The sequence below is a fragment of the Portunus trituberculatus genome, chromosome 21, assembly GCF_017591435.1.
Source record: "Portunus trituberculatus isolate SZX2019 chromosome 21, ASM1759143v1, whole genome shotgun sequence".
Taxonomy (NCBI): domain Eukaryota; kingdom Metazoa; phylum Arthropoda; class Malacostraca; order Decapoda; family Portunidae; genus Portunus; species Portunus trituberculatus.
This window is the reverse complement of record NC_059275.1, coordinates 1,108,601-1,123,600: the sequence shown is the minus strand read 5'-3', so window position 1 is coordinate 1,123,600 and position 15,000 is coordinate 1,108,601. Positions and strand designations below refer to the sequence as shown.

General features: G+C 41.8%; 1 protein-coding gene across 2 annotated transcripts in view; it reads left to right on the top strand.

Annotated features, from left to right (window-relative positions):
• The first annotated feature begins 421 nt into the window (after positions 1-421).
• LOC123506852 overlaps positions 422-15,000 on the top strand; it is a 22,739-nt gene continuing 8,160 nt past the window's right edge. The window contains exons 1-4 of one of the 2 annotated variants that reach the window (XR_006675537.1): positions 422-3,274; positions 4,083-4,327; positions 4,576-5,198; positions 5,339-5,513. The gene's annotated coding sequence lies outside the window, so the exon portion shown is untranslated. The remainder of the gene's footprint in view (positions 3,275-4,082; positions 4,328-4,575; positions 5,199-5,338; positions 5,514-15,000) is intronic. The other variant, XR_006675536.1, reaches the window with a different exon arrangement.

Genomic DNA, 15,000 nt, shown 5'->3' with positions numbered 1-15,000 from the left:
TTTCTTGAAGTGTGTGAGGTGCACATTGTTTGATTTCATTTGTTGGGCATCTGGAGTCAAATTACGAAATTATTATCTGGACACTGTTCAAATTAACTGAAATCTGGATAAATGAGGGCCTAGCATACACACACACACACACACACACACACACACACACACACACACACACACACACACACACACACACACACACACACACACACACCCTGTAAATAGGTACGGGATGTAACTCGAGGGGTTTTGGCCTCACTTTCCCGGTGTGTGGAGTGTGTTGATGTGGTCTCAGTCCTACCCGAAGATCGGTTTATGAGCTCTGAGCTCGCTCCGTAACGGGGAAGACTGGCTGGGTGACCAGCACACGACTGAGGTGAATTACACACGCACATACACAAATATATATATATATATATATATATATATATATATATATATATATATATATATATATATATATATATATATATGTGTGTGTGTGTGTGTGTGTGTGTGTGTGAAAATACTTGTTTCAAGGCAAGCACTATGGCTTTTTTTGAAAAGAGATCAAGTGATCTGTCAGTTTGTTACACAATCTTTGGATTTATCATCTCCCAAGTGCCTACTTCCCCATTTGTTTTAAAGTAAATTGCTTTTCCCAGAGGTTGTATTGATCACCCCAAACAAATACATACATACATATACACACAGATAAGTTGTGCCTTTCCATTTTTCACAGGTTTTCTGATTTCTGTATACGGTAATACAAATGTAAAGGATAAAGTTGATGGAAATTGTTTAATTATTGGTGTGCCATTTTCTGCCTTATATATTTACCTATTTTGAAGGGCAGATAAAAAAAAATATTATCACTGTCTATAACAAGTTTCATTGAACCTACTTTAGATATTGCCACCATAATTATCATGACTCACAATCCCAACAATAGCTAGTATGAATTCATACTATCTGGAAAATTTATCTTTCTGATAATAAGATTTCAACCATCAGCCTTCTTTTTTCTTTTAACCCCTAAAATTAAAATTAAAAGTTATTCCAAAAGCTATCAATTTAACGACAGATTCCATTAGTCAATGATGATAATGAAAGCCAGGTTAATACATTTCTTGATTAAGAATGAGTTTTCTCATGGTGTTTACCTACATTCTTACCTAGATGGGGCTTAACCCATCTAGAAACAAGCAATGCCTCCAACCATGAATGCAGAAAGATGTTCTTGAATTAAGGCTTGAAGTTGGGTAATGTTGGCATCACCAAAATGGCTTGGGTAATGAGCTGGTAAGACTCATAATGTACTTTATGGAAAATTGATTCAATAAGGCAGTCGGCAGATTACCAAGAGCACAGATGAAGAGGCTACAAAACTAATCAAAATCATACAGCCTTGGACCAAGAGCAGGGCAAAGAAGACATTTGAAGGCCTCTACTGAATGAGCTGAGACATCATTTTCAGGTAGAGAATTCCAGATGTCAATGACTCTAACTGAAAAGAAACGAGCCCTAATGTCAGTGTTACACCGTGGAATAAACAGCTTAAGAGAATGACATCTTATACCCCTATTCAAATTTCTTACAAACAAATGACTGAGATGAGGGCAATAACCATTCAGAATCTTAAACACCAGAATAAGGTCAGCCCTAATCAACCTGCCTTTAATGGAATACAAATTTAGCCGAGCAAGACGTTCACTATAAGACAATTCTTGGTATCCCTCAATTTTCTTGGTCTACCGTCTCTGGACACCTTCCAGCAATTTGAGATCTCCAGGGTAACCAGTGAACCAAACCAAAGAAGCGAAATCGATGACAGGGTGAATGTGAGAAATAAAGACTGTTTTTCATAAAATTAGGAGATCTGCAGACTGTTCCCTTCAAGATAGAGAACCCAACGCCGCTAGCCTTCCTAGCAATTTTTCTAACATGGAGGTGGAACTTAGTGAGGCATCCACACAAACTCCAAGGTCCTTGTGATTCTCAACATTCTTAATTGGTTGATCATCAATAAAGTACAGCAGAAGAACAGGTGCATCTCTGAAATTCCTACAAAAAATTAATTCAAACACATTTATGAACAGAGAATGCAAGACCCCAGGAGCTACTTGTTCTATGGAGTAGGTTGATATCACTTTGCAGACTGATGTGAGAATGAAGGTGGTCCGACAACGAGAGGGAAGATGCTAAATAAAGTTTTAGATCATCAAACGGACAGAATTTGCAACTTAGTTGAGAGACTACATGATTGATAAAAACCAAGAACAGTAAAGGTCCAAGCACAGACCCCTGGGGAACGCCACTAGTGACATTCAATTGGCGACTTGAACTGCCATGTACAACTACATTCAGTTTCCTATCCAACAAGTAGTCCCTCAACCATCCTAAAAGGCAACCTTCAACACCAATATTAGCCAACATTTCAAGTAATAGTGCATGATTCACTACATCAAAATCCTTGCAAAAATAAAAAAAATATTACATCTACTGACAAACCACTATCATAGTGCTGGGTAACATAATCATAGGTGTATAGCAGTTGGTCTGAAACTGAGTGGGCAGAACGGAAACCATATTGGTGAGGGGAAAGCAGATGACTGTTTTCTAGATATGCTGAGAGTTGAGAATCAAGTATGTTTTGGGGTTCATTTTGTGTGTTTTCAGTGTGTTAGCTCTTTTAGGTATATTTTACGTATTTTGAAAGTGGATTGAGGTGTGTGTGAGTATTAGCATGTTTTGAGTGTGGTTTAGGAGAACTTTGAGGATTGGTTGGTGTTCTGAGTGAGGTTTGGGTTTATTTTGAGTGTTATAAGTGGTGGGGGGGTGTGTTAATGGTCTTTTGGGTGTGTGTGGGTTATTTCAGTAAGTATTCGGTGTTTCTAGTGAGTTTTGCGTGTTTGGATGTATTTTAACCTGTTCTGTTTTTTTTTTTTTAGTGCGTTTTGGGATGTTATTAAATTTCTTAAGCGGGTTTAGGTATGTGTGGTTTGTCGTGGGTGTGTGTAAGAGTGAATTGGGCCTATACAAGGATTTTTCAGTATGTTTTGAGGCCCTCAACAGGCTAGCTCAGTGTCAGTGGGCCCTTATAGCAAGTGTCCTTCATCATTGATTACCCGCTTCGTTCCCAGGTGACGACAGGTTGAATGAGGTGGACATGGCGGAGGCTGTGGGTGGTCAATTCACGGCGCAGATTACCTACACCTTGCACCACGCTGACTGCCCGCAGCTGTTCATTAAAGTCGGGCAAGCCTGTATCTCCGTGTTCTGCCCTGGATATAGGAGTAAAGTTAGTTGTGGTATTTTGTTGTTGTTGTTGTTTTTCTGTTAAGATTTGTTTGGTCTCTCTCTCTCTCTCTCTCTCTCTCTCTCTCTCTCTCTCTCTCTCTCTCTCTCTCTCTCTCTCTCTCTCTCTCTCTCTCTCTCTCTCTCTCTCTCTCTCTCTCTCTCTCTCTCTCTCTCTTCTCTCTCTCTTCTTCTTCTTCTTCTTCTTCTTCTTCTACTACTACTACTACTACTACTACTACTACTACTACTACTACTACTACTACTACTACTACCGTTCTTTGAGTGAGGATAGGTAGTGTCAGGTCACGACACGTTACGTCAGCAGGTTCCCACGCCTGTCCCTTCTTGCATTTATTCTGACCTGCTCTGTTTGATGAGGTGACGTGGGACAAGGCTTACCCACCAGTTGCATGGCTCTATCAGGGCGAAGTGATGGACCTGAACATTGACTTATCCTTTCACGCCACCCTCATGCAACATCCTGCCATATGCTTTTCTTATGAGTACTGACATAAGTTTTGTAGTTTTCCTTATCGTATCACTGAATATGTGTTCCTGAAATACGTATATGTCTCTCGTTACCCCATCTTTTTTAAGCTTTATCCTTAAGTTCTAATAAATCTTTTTCTGAGATTGTAATTCTCCATCCTCAGACGTTTACGAGTGATGAGCCTCTGCAACGCAAAGGCTTAACTCATGCCCTGAACTCCATTGTTTCTTATAAAAGTTGCAGACTTTCTTACATTGTATACAGTACAATACAAAATCACAACTTGATAGTACTGAAGGAAATGCTTTTCTTGTGGCAGGATGAGTTTGTGCAGCTGTGTGGCATTGAGGAATGCCGGGAGAAGAATGTCGGATGTGTGTGAGCCTCTTTAAATCAACACTCGAGAGTCATACTACTGCCAGTGCCGGCCATGCAGGGTACAGACTCGTGTCAGAAAGTTCAAGTGTGAAGGTGAAGCCTCCCTGAACTGTCAATGTCACTCTATGGTCTGTCTTCTTAAACTTGTCAGTCCTTCACCTCTTCATTTAGAAGCAGCCTAAAGAAGTTAGTGTGGTATTCAAGAGTACTTTTGTTATTGTTGGCATACTTCAACATGCATTTTGTCTCACGAGTATTACTAAGATCAGCGATTTACGGATAGGTTGTTCTTTATGATTGAGTATAATTTCATCTTCCCATATGCATTTGTCATGAGTACTGATATTATTTTTGTAGTTTTCCTCAACGTATTGTTGAATGTGTTCCTGGAATGCGTTTAAATCTATCCTTAAGTTGTAATTCTCCACCCTCAGACTTTGACGAGTGCGTGTCGCCCAGATCCTCTCCCTATGGACCATCCCCTCAGCAGTGTTCGATCCGCCCAGCAGCAGCAACGGTCATGAGAAGGCGGTCATTGAAGTCCCCAAGCTGGCATGGTGGTGGGTGTTGTGCTGGGCTCCCTTGGGGTTCTTTGCCTAGCTGTTGGGGTAAGTTAAATAGTTTTTCACTTCTTTATAATGTGGGGTCTTGCTCTGAATGTGTTGTGGCTGTGCTGTGGCAAAGATGGCATAATTAAGCAGTGGGTGAGATTCTTCCTAACTTTAAACAATTCTAAATTGTTCTTGACACACTGAGAATATTCCATTACTGTAAAGTTAACCGATTCATACTTTATACTTTTTTTTTTTTTTCATCTCACCTGCAACATTTTCAGTGTACAGATGTTTGTCGGGTTCCTGAAGATGCGTCGACGTGTTATCATCCACGCAAGCTTCCCCAACCCAGCCAGTGTACCACAAGACAACAGGCATTGTGGAGGATGGGAGGAGGGAGCGAGCGGCTGCATGCACTAATGAACGGGACGGCATTACATTCTTCCCACAGTTGTATGACTACACTGAAGCAAGTCCAGAATAAAGTGTTGAGTGACCATGATGTGAGTATTGTGGTTTGCACATTACACTTTTATCTCCACGTGTCTCATTTTAAAAGGTTTTGTACTTTCTTGTTATTTAATTTTTTTCAGGACTTATTGATGTTGTCGCCATTTCAATGTTGTTCCATCTCTTGTTCCAGGAATCAGTACTACTAACGCCAAAGAAGTGAGGGAACTGTTTGGAGTGAGCGTGCAATACGTACAACAGACACCAGACTGCTACTGCCGGTGTAGCCAAAGGAACAAGAGGAGGCGGAGGAAGAAGAGGAGGAACAAGAGGGTGATTCTTGGAGATGTACCAATGAAGTTCTGAAGGTTGGCCACAAATCTACATTACTGGTGTAGAGTATTTCATTGACCGTTTGTAGATTGGGTGGATAAATTTGTAGATTTTGTAGATATTTATAGATGTGAAGTGGGTAAGGTTTTTTGCAATGCCTTATCTACACCAGCAGAAAACTGTGATATGTGGAAGTTGTGATAGAAGCATTGTGATAGGAATATACCGTGTACATGTGCATAGAGAATTTAAAAAAGGAGAGTGTAGACCAAGAGAGGAAAGTAACCTCTTTTAGAAATTTCGGTGAAAGTTTCGCTACAGCATTAGACATATCAAAGGGTTTTGATAGAGTCCGGCATAAAGCTTTGATTTCCAAACTGCCCTCCTACGGCTTCTATGCTTTTCTCTGTAACTTTATCTTAAGTTTCCTTTCTGACAGTTCTATTGCTTTTGTGGTAGATGGCCACTGTTCTCCTAAATTTATTAATAATGGAGTTCCTCAGGGTTCTGTCTTGTCACCCTCTCTCTTTCTATTATTCATCAATTAACCAAACTTGTTGTCCTATCTACTCCTTCGCTTATGATACCACCCTACATCTTTCCACGTCCTTTCAGAGACGACCAACCCGTCAGGAAGTCAACAGATCACGCAGGGACGCCACAGAACGCCTGACTTCCGATCTTTCTAAGATTTCCGATTGGGGCAGAGAAAATCTAGTAGTTTTCAATGCCTCAAAAACTCAATTCCTCCATCTATCAACTCGACACAACCTTTCAGACAGGTATCCCCCTCTTCTTCAGTGACACTCAACTGTCTCCCTCTTCCACAATGAATATCCTTGGTCTGTCCTTTACTCATAATCTTAACTGGAAACTTCACATCTCATCTCTTGCTAAAACAACTTCTTTGAAGTTACACGTTCTGAGGCATCTCCGCCAGTTTTTCTTGCTCCTCCAATTGCTTACTCTGTATAAGGGCCTTATCTGCATGTGTATGGAGAACTCTTCGCATGTTGGGGGGATTTCAGTCACACAGTTTTACTAGATAGGGTGGAATTAAAAGCTTTTCGTCTCATCAACTCCCCTCCTCTGACTAACTGTCTTCAGCTCTTTTTCACCGCCGAAATGTTGCATCTCTTTCTCTCTTTTATCGCTAACTGCATGCCTCCCATCGGCCTGCGGCCTCGCTGTACAAGGCTTTCTTCTTCTTCTCATCCCGATTCCATCCAACTTTCTAACGCAAGAGTTAACCAGTACTCTCAATCATTCATCCTTTTCATTGGTAAAATCTGCAACTCCCTACCTGCTTCTGTATTTCCGAATTCCTACGACTTGTCTTCTTTGAAGAGAGAGATATCGAGGCATTTGCTCCCTAGTTTTGGCTGACGCTTTTTCCACTTTTTAGAGAGCCAGCACTCAAGTGGGCCCTTTTTTTTTTTTTAATCTTTTCTTTGTTTCTTGCCCTTGGCTGGCGCTCTTCCTACATGAAAAAAAAAAAAATCCTCTTGGGTCACGATTCCTCTGCTCATCACTCCTCATTCTTGTCATCCATCATGATCGTTTATGCCTTAAGGAGCAAATGACCAACGTGTTCACTCCATGCTGGAATTCACCATGCATGGATAAACACTTAGAAAATGAAGATAACGTTTCTTGTTAGGAGACGCCATCTTCTTAGTGAGGGAGTGTAGCGAGCATGCTGGCTAGTCACACATCAACAGCTGTGCGTCGCGGTGTGTCTTGCTGCCAAGCCATGACAGTAAATTAGTACCAAGTAGTAGTTGTTAAAGGTAGTAGTAGTAGTAGTTGTTAAAGGTAGTAGTAGTAGTGGTTGTCACTCACACTATTGCAAGGTGTGATGTAGACGTGGCTGTGTCTGTAGTGATCACAACAACCTGTTCCTTCTTGTGTGTCTCGAAGAAAGATCACAAAAGTGTCTTTTTTGTTTTTTGTTGTGAAGCACAAAGGTATTGTTACGTGTTTCCCAAGATGTTTTGTGAGTCTTTCAATGCAATACTTAATGTAAGTGTCTGGCCAATGTCTTGTAACGTGGTGCAGTTTTTGTTACTTGTATTTATTTTTCATACCTATTGATATGATGATATGTTATGAATGATACTCCTATATTTTTCTAATGGCAACACAATATCTCTTGATATAATAAAATACATAATGTATCGACCTGTTTTGCTATCAGTTGAAAGAGATGCAAAACATTATCTGGTTTGCAAGTGAAGTGAAATTAGTCAACAATTTGTTGCATGGCACCACAGCGTCTGAGGTGATATGAGGTGGAGAGTTGCTAAGAATGACAATGGAAAACTCATTGACACAGTGGGTGGAGGAAAATACTAGGTACAGAGATGAGGATGAACCGTCACGACTGGAGTTGATTTTCACTAAAGAGGCGGAGTTGATAGAAAACATGAAAAGTGGGTGTCCAATAGGGAAGAGTGATCATGTGATGATTGAGTGTGTATTGAGGGAAGGAAGAATGGAGAGAAGGAATGAACATCACAGAACAGGAAGATTAATCTACGGTAAAGCAGATTACATCAAATTAAGGAATTACTTTGAGCAAGCAGACTGGAGTGTTTTTGAGGATGCATGTGGAATTGAGGATAAATGGAGAGAGTTTGTGAACATTTACGAGGAAGGGATCAATAAATATGTGTCAAGGGTGAAGTAGAAACAAAAGAGGATCCAAGTATGGTTTAATAAACGCTGTGAGGAATCAAAGAGGAAGAGAGACAGCTTGGAAAAGGTGGATGAAGAGAAAAGGATCTTTAGTGTGGGATGAGTATAAAAGGCAAGGAATGAGTACACAAGAATAAGGAGAGAAGAGGCCAGAAAGTATGAGAGGGACATTGTGAAAAAATGTAAGGATTAAAAAATAAGAAATAAGCAAGCTGAAAGTTGATGGAGAATTCATTGAAGAGGAAAAACTCATGGCTGAAGAGTTGAATAAGTGTTTCCAAAAAGTTTTTACCAATGAAAGAACCTTTAATGAACCAAAGATCGAACCGACAGAAGATGAAGGCCTGGATGTAATTGAAGTGTTGGAGGATAAAGTGTGTGAAATGCTGGAAAGATTGGATGTAAGGAAAGCACAAGGGCCTGATGGAGTATCAAATTGGGTGTTGAGGGAATGTAAGGATCAACTGGCAAAAAAGATTTGTGGCCTCATATCGAAATCTCTGCAGCAGGGGCAGGTGCCAAAGGACTGGAAAAAAGCAGATATAGTACCCATATTTAAGAGTGGAAACAAGGAAAATCCGTCAAACTACAGGCCGGTGTCATTAACAAGTGTTGTGGTTAAACTGTGTGAGTCAGTAATAAAGAAAAGATGGTGTGATTATCTAAAAAGGAAGAAAATATTGACTAAAGGGCAGTTTGGATTTCGGAAAGGCAGATCATGAGCAACAAATTTATTGTGCTTCTACTCTCGGGTCATAGATGTGGTACAAGAAAGGGTGGGATGGGTGGATGGAATTTATCTAGACTTGAAGAAAGCATTTGATAAAGTCCCTCATAAGAGATTGATCTGGAAAGTGAGAGAACATGGCGGGCTGAGGGATAGGCTTTTGGAATGGATCAGTGATTTCCTGACTTGAAGAGAGATGAGAACAGTAATAAGAGATAGGAAATCAGCTTGGAGGGAAGTGACTAGGGGAGTACCTCAGGGGTCAGTTTTGGCACCGTTACTGTTTGCTGTTTACATAAATGATATGACGAAAGGAGTGAATATGAGTTTGTTTGCGGATGATGCCAAATTAATGAGGAAAATAACTAAGAAAGAAGACTGTGAGGCATTGCAGAGGGACTTAGACAAGATCTGGGAGTGTAGCAGAGAGTGGCAAATGGAATTTGATATCAAGAAGTGTGGAGTGATGAATTTTGGTAAGAGCAGTATGAGACCAGTGTACAGATATAAGATGGGGGATGAGGAATTGGAAATAAAGACTGAAGAGAGAGATCTGGGAATAACTGTGACGGAAGGGCTCTCGTCAGAGGTTCATGTAAAGAGGAAATCTGGTGAAGCGTACAATTTAGTAAGGAACATAAGAACTGCATTCTGCTACATGGATGAAGAGATGATCAAGAAGTTGATTGTTACAATGATTAGACCCAGGTTGGAGTATGCAGCGGTACTTTGGTCTCCAAAAATGGCAAGGGATAAGAGGAAGCTGGAACGCATGCAGAGGGCTGCAACGAAGCTGCCCCAAACCTTGGTGAATCTGTCTTATGAGCAGAGACTGGAAAAATTGAGTCTGCCGACACTAGAAAAAAGAAGGGAGAGAGGAGACCTTATCACTATGTATAGGATTCTGTTTGGCATTGAGAAGTTGGACCGTGATGATCTGGTGGTGAGGGATATGAGAAGTGGGAGGAAGCATGGGAGAAAAGTGAAGATGAGTGTGTGTACAAAGAACATAAAGAAATACAGTTTTCCACAAAGAATTGTGGGGATCTGGAATGGGCTGGAGAAAGAAGTGGTTGAAGCAAAAACAATTCACGGATTTAAGGAAAAGTTAGATAAGAGTAGATATAGAGACGGGACAGCACGAGTTTGAACTTCTCATCCCGTAAACAACAACTATAGTCTGACCAGCCTTAATTTACGGCCATGGGGGGGGCGAGCGTCTCTGTACAGTGTTGCCACGTTTTCACTATTGTTGTTCTGTTAATCTCTCTCTCTTACTAAAGAATCAAAGGTAAGCAGTCATTAATAATTGTGTATATATATATATATATATATATATATATATATATATATATATATATTTTTTTTTTTTTTTTTTTTTTTTACACATATATATATATATATATATATATATATATATATATATATATATATATATATATATATATATATATATATATATATATAAATAGTAGCGAGGTCAGTCACGTCACCACCACAATGTGTCAAGGCCACCAGCTGGGTGTGAAAGAGTTGCCGCTCACATGTGTAAGGCTTTTTTCTTTCTTTCACTTAGGTATTGGCATATACCTACTATTTTGTAAAAATAGAAACTACACATTAGCTTGGCTTACGAATTATGAATGCGATTATGCCTCACCCTTGAAATTACTGTAAAAGCCAGTAAATGTGAGCATTTTATCTTATAATTATAGCAACATCTGGTACTACAAGGTGAGGCTATTCGGCCTGGCAAGGCTGGGTTCATCAGTATTGCCGCTGTGGCATGAAGAAGTGTCCCACTATGATGAGACGGGAAGTAAAGACCTGTTGATCCCTCAGGCCTGTATACCAAGGCCGTGGTGGAGATATTTGGGTGTCTCCTTTCACGTGTAGCCCCTGTTCACCTAGCAGTGAGTAGGTACGGGATGTAAATCGAGGAGTTGTGACCTTGTTGTCCCAGTGTGTAGTGTGTGCCTGGTCTCAGGCCTATCCCAAGATCGGAAATAATGAGCTCTGAGCTCGTTCCGTAGGGTTACGTCTGGCTGTCTCGTCAGAAACTGCAGCAGATCAAACCGTGAAACACACACACACGTGCGTACGTATACCCCCACGCACACGCACGCAGACATATGTATACACACTTACATTCACACACACGCACAAACCACACACACACACACACACACACACACACACACACACACACACACACACACACACGGCCCGGTAGCTCAGTGGTTAGAGCGCTGGCTTCACAAGCCAGATGACCGGGGTACGATTACCCGGCCGGGTGGAGATATTTGGGTGTGTCTCCTTTCACGTGTAGCCCCTGTTCACCTAGCAGTGAGTAGGTACGGGATGTAAATCGAGGAGTTGTGACCTTGTTGTCCCGGTGTGTGGTGTGTGCCTGGTCTCAGACCTATCCTATGATCGGAAATAATGAGCTCTGAGCTCGTTCCGTAGGGTAACGTCTGGCTGTCTCGTCAGAGACTGCACCAGATCAAACAGTGAACAGTGAATTACACAAGCACACACACACACACACACACACACACACACACACACACACACACTGGGCAAGCCTCTTAACCCCTTCGCGCCGGATGTTAAAAAAGCCCGCCTGTATGATATACGGGTGGTAGTGCCGCACGCCCTAGCGCGGGAAACTCATGCAAGCTCGTCATACTTGTCATCTTTGTGTATTATGCTGCTATTTTTTAGTTACTATATCGCCTTCGAAGAGGAAAGTGGACGCTTCTCTCTTCGAGAGAGAGAGAGAGAGAGAGAGAGAGAGAGAGAGAGACATTTGCTAATATTTTAGACACAAGCGGAACGCATGTATTATTATTATTATTATTATTATGAGGTCAATGAAGGCGACCCACTGGAAAGCATAACTGCATAAACCCAAAGGAGTGGGCGGCACCTCAGATAAGTGAAAGGAAGTAACAGGAATGAACAACAGAATAGGAAGATTGGTAGAGATCTAAGAGGTAGTGAGTTCAGAGAGAAGAAAGGTATTCACACGTTTTTTAAATGCTTCAATGTTACTAGAATTAACAATCTCGTTGGGAATTGTATTCCAGAGTCTAGCAGATACTGGGATAAAACACCGGGAAAATTGTGAAGTATTACATCGATTCACAGACAAGGAACGGTCATTCATGATCAAGGATTGTCTTGTAGCACGTGCTGGTAGTGAAGGGGCAGGCAAATGACAATGCAACGGGTGGTTGGAATTAGACATGATTTTGAAGAAATAGGACAATGATCCAACCAAACGACGATGCCGAAGATTAATCTCAAGATTAGGAAGAAGAAATTTAATCTGGTTGAATGCTCTATCTAAAAGCTTTAAGTGAGACTCTGCTGCAGAGATCCACACAGAGTGACAATATTCAAAATGAGGCAGTATGAAAGAGTAAAAGCAATTTCTTACAATATCATCAGAGGAATATATCCGCCTACATTTGCGTAACAAACCAACTTTACATGAGACTGATGATGCAAGTGAACGCAAGTGCAACTCAAAAGTAAGTTTGGGATCAAGGGTGACTGAGTAACTTCAGAGACGAACAATTTGGAATAGGTACTTCGTTGACAACAATATCAGGGTGAACTGGGAAAGGTGTCCTTGATCTGCTGATAACCATACTATGGGATTTACTCGGGTTCAGTTTCATACCCCACCGATCACACCATGACAGAATCCTTGAAACATCTTGAGTGAGTACATTAGCGACTCTCTGCCTATCCTGTGGGGAAGGAATTGTCGCATATATAGTGGTGTCATCAGCATAAGCAACCATATTAGATTCAATCCCACACCACATGTCAGATGTATAAATAATAAAAAAGAAGAGGTCCCAGAACACTTCCCTGCGGAACACCGGATACAACTGGACTAAAAGAACTAAGGCAGCCATCAACAGTCACACGCTGCCTTCGACTCGTTAGGAACTCTGACAGAACTTGATGGACGGGGCCTCCAATACCAATAGATCTAACTTTCGATAAAAAGGGCTCTATGATTAACACGATCAAATGCAGAACTAAAATCAAGTGAAATTACTCTAGATTCATGACCAGCATCAAGGGCAGCTTGCATGTCGTGCGTTATGCAAACGAGAGCATCAGAAGTACTGAGACCTTTTCTAAAACCAAACTGACTAGATGGCAACAAATTATTAATATCTAAAAACGATTGAGACGCTTGGCCAGCAGGCGCTCAAAATCTTAGATAACACCGGGGTTATGGAAATGGGTCTATAGTCACCGGGGTGAATGGAGGATGAAGATCCCTTTGGAATAGGGGTAACATTTGCAGTACGCCAGCATACCGGAAAAGAACCCTTACGAAAAGAGCTCTAAAAATAACTGCCAATTTTGGAGCGAGAGGAGAAGCAATCTTTTGTAAAAAGAGGCAGAAAACCCAAGGATCACAACCCCGAATGAGTCTAACTCATTAAGATATCTTAAGATTTCGGAGGACTTAAAGGCAATGGAGTGTAATTTAATGTCCTGGGGACAAGACGGCGGCAGATCAAACTCTTCATCACTTTGTTTCGAGTTAAAAACGGAAGCTAAAAGATTGGCTTTGTCCTTAGAATTATGGCAGATTGAACCGTCAGTACATGACAGAGGAGGTAAACTTGAGTCCACACCAAAGAGTGATTGCTTTAAAGCTGACCACCATGAGTGTGGTTGGGAGGTGCCAATCAGAACATTTTTAAGGTGTTCGTTGTACTCATCCTGTGCGCTAGAATATGTACGTTGGGCAAATAAACGCAGACGAACGTAATTTTCCCATGATTCAGGTGAACGCAGTCAGCTTATCTTTCGAGAGGAAGAGGGTGAGGGAGGGAAGGGACGGACGAGGGAGGAGGGAGGAAGAGAGAGAGAGAGAGAGAGAGAGAGAGAGAGAGAGAGAGATTAGAAAATTTGTTGTTTTTGTATTTGTGTGTGTGTGTGTGTAATTCACTGTTTGATCTGCTGCAGTCTCTGACGAGACAGCCAGACGTTACCCTACGGAACGAGCTCAGAGCTCATTATTTCCGATCTTGGGATAGGCCTGAGACCAGGCACACACCACACACCGGGACAACAAGGTCACAACTCCTCGATTTACATCCCGTACCTACACGTGAAAGGAGACACACCCAAATATCTCCACACGGCCGGGGACACGAACCCCGTCCTCTGACTTGTGAAGCCAGCGCTCTAACCACTGAGCTACCGGGCCGTGTGTGTGTGTGTGTGTGTGTGTGTGTGTGTGTGTGTGTTTTCACGAATGTTACAAGGCGGGACGCATGTAACTTATCTTTCGAGAGGGAGAGGGGGATGGAGGGAAGGGAGATGGGGAGGGAGGGAAGGGAGATGGGGAGGGAGGAAACACAGAGAGAGAGAGAGAGAGAGAGAGAGAGAGATGGAAACAGTCTATGCCATTGGGTAATTTTAGACACAAGGCAGGACGCATGTAGCTTATCTTTAGTGATTGGTGGAGACAAGGATGGTGGGAGGAGCACTAGGATTTCAAGGACAGCATACGGCGTGTGTAGTTGGTATCCAACACATTATACGGGACAACTGAACTGAAGAAAGCTCAGAAAAGAAATATGACGCCTACATAGGCGTCACCGTATTGAAGGGGTTAATGTAGCCCTGTTCACCTAGCAGTAAATAGGTACGGGATGTAACTGGAGGAGTTGTGGCTTCGTTTTCCCGGTGTGTGGTGTGTTGTGGTCTCAGTCCTACCCGAAGATCGGTCTATGAGCTCTGAGCTCGCTCCGTAATGGGGAAGACTGGCTGGGTGACCAGCACGCGACCGAGGTGAATTACACACAAATATACACACACACACACACACACACACACACACACACACAGATGCAGTTTTTGGCCCGATTTTTATTTTGATGAGGCTTCGTTTCAGGGGTTTTTGGATTTTATTTTTGCTGGTCTTTTTGGTGGGGCTTTTTGGCAGGGATTTTTGACTCGACTTTTTGTATCGGCTTTTGGCGGGGTATTTTGACTGGGGATCCTGGCGAGGTTTTTTTGGCGTGACGTTTTGGCGGAGTTTTGTGGCGGGAATTTTA